This window comes from Chrysochloris asiatica, unplaced genomic scaffold (genome assembly GCF_000296735.1).
Source record: "Chrysochloris asiatica unplaced genomic scaffold, ChrAsi1.0 scaffold00223, whole genome shotgun sequence".
Classification (NCBI taxonomy): Eukaryota; Metazoa; Chordata; class Mammalia; order Afrosoricida; family Chrysochloridae; genus Chrysochloris; species Chrysochloris asiatica.
In genome coordinates, this window is record NW_006408741.1 from 4,719,727 (window position 1) to 4,726,050 (window position 6,324).

Consider the following 6,324-nt stretch of genomic DNA (forward strand, 5'->3'; position numbering starts at 1 on the left):
ATACTACTCACTGGAGATTCTACCTTCCTCCAGGCCCTCTGGATCTAGGTTCCCTCTTGAAAGCTTGTAAGCCAGTCACTTCTTGCCTTTGTGGCCCCCCGCACCCCCATTTTGGGTAGTCAATGTCCAAGTTGCCCATCCTTGTCTACTCTGTGTGTGGAGGGGGTGGGAATGATTCTTACTGTAAGGACTTGTTCCCTCTTTTGAGTTACTGCTTCCATAGGTGTTGGGAGTGTGGGTGTTCTTATAGATTGTTTCTTTTATTTAAAATAATAATAATATTTTCTTAACATTTTACAACATTGTTCTCATAAAATGTTTGTCATTTTGTGATTAATTTCACTCAGTATAATGTCCTTCAGGTTCATTCATGTTATGAGGTGTTTTCCGTATTCATCATTGTTCTTCAACATTGCATAGAATTTCATATGTGTATGCACCAAAGTTTGTTTAACCAGTCTTCTATTGATAGGCATTTAGGCTGTCTCCATCTGTTTGATGTGTCTCTTGTAGACAGCATATTGATGCATCTTGTTTTCTTATCCATTCTGCTCTCTATGTCTCTGACTGGTACATTTAATTCATTGACATTCAGTGTCATTATCAATAGGGTTGAATTGATTGCTATCATTTTTATGTGTTGTTTTTTATTGTGCTGCTGGTTTCATTGTTCCACATAATTTTCTGCACTGAGTTCATTTTCTTTGTGGATTTTCTTTTCATGTGTTGTGTCAATGTTTACTAAATCTTTTGATTTTCCTCTTTTTTTATTTTGATGTGCAGGTGTATTCATTTTCTTTGAGGTTAACCCATAGTTTATTATTTTTTCCCCTGCCTAAAATAGTATGTTTTATCTTGAAATCTACTTGACTTCATACCATTTGGAAGTTAATATCTACTTTGTTGTTAAGTGCTGTTGAGTTGGTTCGGACTCATAGCAACCCTATATAGGGTTTCCAAGGAGCAGCTGGTGGGTGTGAGCTGCCAACCTTGTGATTCCCAATTCAGTGTTGATCCTACAGCAAACCTCTTTTTGCTTTGTATTGACTTTTCATTATAAATTGATATCTTTGGTTCTCTATTTTCAGTCTAGTAGGTTTCTTTTACTTTAAATACTTACATAGCTGGACTGAGTTCTTAGGTGGTGTTGTCATGTATGGTAATCTCAGGTTGTTGTCTGCTGTTGTTGGTTCTCACTCTAAAGAACCCCCTTAAGCATTTTTTTTGTAAATTCTGGTTATTACAAATTCCTTCAATTTTGTTTATCAGGAAGTGACCTAATTTCACCCTCATATTTGAGGGACAGCTTTGCTGCGTATATGATTCTTGGTTGGCAATTTTTATCTCTCAGAGTTTTATGTATGTCATCCCATTGCCTTCTTGTGTACATGGTTTTTGTTGAGAAATCAGACCTTAGTTTTATTGGTTCCTTTTTTCCTGAGCTGTTCTCAGGATTCTTTGGTTTTGGAAAGCTTGATTTTGATATTTCTTGGTGATTTTCTTTTGGAGTCTATCCTGTTTGGGGTTTGTTCCGTTTCTTGCATGCTTATTCTGATTGCTCCACTATCATGCTAGTATTGAGAGATTTATCTTCAAGCTCACTATTTGAGCTTCCATTGCTTCGAGTGTATTCCCTTGCCCTTTCAATGTATTGTCTTTTTCTGTCAATCCTTTAATGGTATCATGCTTTTTGCATCCTTAAAGGTACCTAAATATTCTTTTGAATGCCTTTTCAGTTAGTTCCATTAACTTTTCTTCGTCAGAAACATGCTCTGTCTCTTCATCTTGAGCTGTTCTCACTTGTTTCTTAATGTGCACTAAAATTGTTGTCTCCAAGGAATTGTGGAGTCATTGTATTGATGATTGTGTGTTTATGTGTTCTTAGTCTCACCAACTGTCTCTTGTGGATGTAGTTAGAGAATAGAAGTGTGTACTCCATTCTTGTTTGCCATTCATGCACCTCAGTTTCAGGTGGGTTTGGTTGGCATTGGCTGCTGTCTATCATTTATCAGGTGGTATAGGAGCTGGTATTGGCTCTTGCCCAGTGGTTGGAGCTGTAAAGGGTATGGTTGTGGCTGGGCTCTGTGGGCACAGTTGACTGGCTATCTCCTGTCAGTGGCAAAGAGAAATCCCTCTCCCACATACACAAGAAAGAAAGAAACAAACAAAAACAGAATGAACAAATAAGGAACCAACAATGAAAAGAGAAAATAATAAGGGGGAAAAAGAAAAATGGCCAGCAACCAGAAAAAAAGACTATAATAACTATAAAAGACAAAAGAGGGACAGGGAAATGGAGCTGTCTAAGAAAAAATTAAAAGAGGAATTTTTTTAAATACTTAAAAAAAAACCAATGAGAGAAAAATGTAAAGAGAGAGTATAGTAGTGAAGACCTATCAAAAGGGAAAAATAAAGAAGATAGGTAATGAGAACCAGAAGAAAAAAAGGCAAAACAGAAGCAGCAATAGAAAGTATAAAATGCAAGGGAATGGAAAGAGAAGGAGGAGAAAGAACCAACAAAACAATGAAACAACAAAAGGAAAATAAAACAGAAAAGCAGTGCAGCTGTTGGACCCAAGACAAAAAACTCAAGCCTAGGAGCTCACAAGGTGGGTGTGAGAGGGTGGGGACCGTGAAATTCCTGGCCCTAGATGAAGTTCCTGTTGAGGGCACTCAATTGGAAGGAGTTTGTAGAAGCCCTTGATGGAGAGGGCAGAGTGACTGGTGGCTCTGCGGGTCCTCTAGATCTGGAGTGGAACTTGCCTAACTCAGCCTCACACTGACGTGGCTCCAAATACCCTGAGAACAAGGCCTGCGCTGGCAATGGGTGAGGGTGGTAGCTGGTCATACCTCTGCTTACCAGAGGAACTTAGGAAAAAGGAGTCACACCTTTCCAGTTGCCTGGGTGAATCTGCTCTGCCATGTCTCCTGTTGCCAAAGTTGCTCTCTGCATCAGGCAGGCCATTCACCAATCAGGTCAGTCTCCTTCTCGCCGCCCATGTTCAGGTTCTCCTCCCAGCAAGCAAACCTTTCCTCTCAAGTTCAGAGTTCCAGGATTTTCACCTTTGTCTGTTTCGTGTGGTCTCTAGTATCTTTGTTGGGTCCATGTAGTTTGTCTGCCTAGTCCTGCCATCTTGCTGGAAGTCCCCATGTAAACTTCTAAGTGAAAAATGCAGGTTACAAAATTAAGCCTTGAAGCCATTATACAAAGTGAAATGAGCCAGATACAAAGGGACTAATAGTGTGTGATTCCACTTATATGAGATATGGAGACCAGGCAAATTTGTAGAGACAAAGTACAAGTAGTAGAATAGAGGCTGTTGTTGTTAAGTACTGTGGAGTCAGTTCTGACCCATAGTGACCCTGTACAGGGTTTCTGAGGCTGTAAATCTTCACGAGAGCAGAAAGCCTCATCTTTTCTCTTGCGGAACAGCTGGTCATTTCGAACTGCTGACCTTGAGCAGCCCAATTCATAACCACTAGGTGCTAAAGTAGGGGTGGTCGTGGTGAGTTTAATGGGTACAGAGTTTATGTTAGGGTGACAAAAAATATCTAGATAGTAGTGATGGGTATACAACTCTGAATGTTGTTAATGCCACCAAATTGTGCATTCAAGAATGGTTTGAGTGGCAAATTTATGTTATATAAACTTTACCACAACTTTAAAAAAGAGATAAAACACAAAACATGTTCCAGATTCTCCCATCAAACTTCATTATGTGACCAAATTGAATTCAAGGATACATGCAAGGTAAAAAGAAAACCCGAGTCTAGGAAAAATGTTTCTGGTGGATGCAAAGCCTTAGAGTCTGAACTCGACATTTTAGAATCAGGACAAGTATAAACCTAGAGGACATAGTCAAGTGGGTCAAGAAGTAAAAATTCAATTTTTTAAAAAATTGAATTAAGAAGAATTAAGTTTTTATTTTAAAAACTATATTTTTCTTACTTATAGCCACAAGATCAAAAGTTCAAATCCACCAGCCAATAGTTTGATTGTTGTTGTTGTTGTCAGGTGCCATCGAGTCAGAACTGACTCATAGCAACCCCACGCACAGCAGAACGAAACAATGTCCGATCCTGGGCCAACCTCACCGCTGCCACACTTGAGTCCATCAATGATGCCACCTGGCCAATCCATCTCGTTAGGGGTCTTCCTCTTTTTCTCTGACCCTCCACCTTACCCAGCATGACATCCTTCTCCAGCGACTGTTTCCTCCGGACAATATGTCCAAAGTATGAGAGACAAAGCTTAGCCATCCTGGCCTCCAAGGAGTACTCTGGCTGCACTTCTTCCAAAACAGATCTATTGGTTCTTTTGGCAGTCCATGGCACTTTCAGTATTCTCCTCCAACACCACAACTCAAAGGCATCAATTCTTCTACGATCTTCCTTATTCACTGCCCAGCTTTCGCATCCATATGAGGCTATAGAAAACACCATGGCCTGGGTCAGGCACACCTTAATCTCAAGCTGACATCTCTGCTCTTCAATACTTTAAAAAGTTCCTGTGCAGTAGATTTGCCCAATGTAATACGTCATCTAATCTCTTGACTGCTGCTTCCGCGAGTGTTGATAGTTGATCCAAGAAGAGTGAAGTCCTTGACAACTTTAATCTTTTCTCCATTGGTAAGAATTTTGTTTATTGGTCCAGTGATGAGGATTTTTGTTTTCTTGAAATTAAGATGTAATCCTTATCAAAGGCTGTGCTCTTTGATCTTCATAAGTAAATGTTTCAAGTCCTCTTCACTTTCAGCAAGCAAGGTTGTATCTTCTGCATATCGCAGGTTGTTAATGAGTCTTCCTCCAATCCTAATGCCACGTTTTTCTTCATATGACCCAGCTTCTCGGATTATTTGCTCAGCATACAGGTTGAATAAGTATGGTGAAAGAATACAACCGTGTCTCACACCTTTCCCAATTTTAAAACATTCAGTGTTCCCATGTTCTGTTTGAACAACTGCTTCTTGGTCTAGGTACAGATTTCTCAGAAGTACAATTAAGTGTTCTGGAATACTCATACTTCTCAATGTTGTCCATAGGCTAATTGTGCTGTAGGATAAACACTGGACTGCTAACTGCAAGGTTGGAGGTTCAGGCTTACCAGCTGATGCTAGAAAACCCTATTCAGGATCTCTGTGAATCAGAACTGACTTGATGGAACTTAACAACAGTAACAACATAGGTGTGTAGTAGTATTTCAAATGTTTTTAATTTGCCTTTCCCTCGTAGTGGTTACGAGTCGGACTGCTAACCTGAAGGTCAGCAGTTTGAAACTACCAGCAGTTCCACAGGAAAAAGATGAGGCTTTCTGCCCCTGTGAAGATTTACAGCCTCAGAAACCCTATGGGGTCACTATGAGTCAGAACCGACTCCACAGCACACCACCACCATCCCCACCACCAGTGACTAATGGGGAATCGTGGTGTGGCGCTGCAGGATAATGCCCAAACTGTAAGGTCGGTTTGAGCTGCAAGGTCAGTAGTTCAAATCCATCAGCTGCCCCTCAGAAACCCTATACAGAGTCACTATGAGTCGGAACCAACTCGATGACATATAACAACAGCATTGACTAATGGTGGTGCAGTGGGGTAAGCACTTGGCTGCTTTCAGAAAGTTTGGTAATTCGAACCCAGTGAGCAGCTCCAAGGGAGAAAAGACCTAGTGATCTACTCCCATAAAGATTACACTCAGGAAACTCTGGGGGCGCATTTCTGCTCTGTCATATAGAGTGGGTATAAGGTAGCTCACAACAACCAGAATTAATGAGGTTGAGTATCTTTTAATGTGCTTTTTGACCATTCTTGTATCTTTTATTACATTTATGTTTAAATCTTTTATTTAGTGGTTTGTCTTACTCAGTTTTAAGAGTATAAAGGTTGGTGGTTTGAATCCACCCAGAGGCACCTTGGAAGACAGCAAGTCATAGTCATGAAACCCTGTGGAGCACAGTTTTGCTGTGATAGAAACAGGACCACCATAAATCTGAATCGACTTGACAGCAACTAACAACAAAAGTTCTTGTTTTTTGATGATAGTAAATAGAAGAATTGAAGAGGTCCAAGAGCTGAACAGAAAATTTCAAAGATCGGCTTGAGAAGATAAAACCAGGTACTATAATAAAATATGCAAAGATTTGGAACTAGAAAACCAAAAGGGAAGAGCGCAGTCAGCATTTCTCAAGCTGGGGGAACTGAAGAAAAAATTCAAGCCTCGACTTTCGGTATTGAAAGATTCTCTGGGCAAATTATTGAATGATGCAGAATGCATCAAGAAAACATGGAAGGAATACACAGAGTCATTGTATCAAAAGGAAATGGTTAA

At 40.1% G+C, this 6,324-nt stretch overlaps 1 protein-coding gene across 3 annotated transcripts in view; it reads left to right on the forward strand.

The window, feature by feature from the left end:
- Positions 1-6,324, forward strand: part of DNAJC11 (DnaJ (Hsp40) homolog, subfamily C, member 11) — a 98,703-nt gene that overhangs the window by 29,598 nt on the left and 62,781 nt on the right. The gene's annotated exons all lie outside the window — the stretch shown is intronic.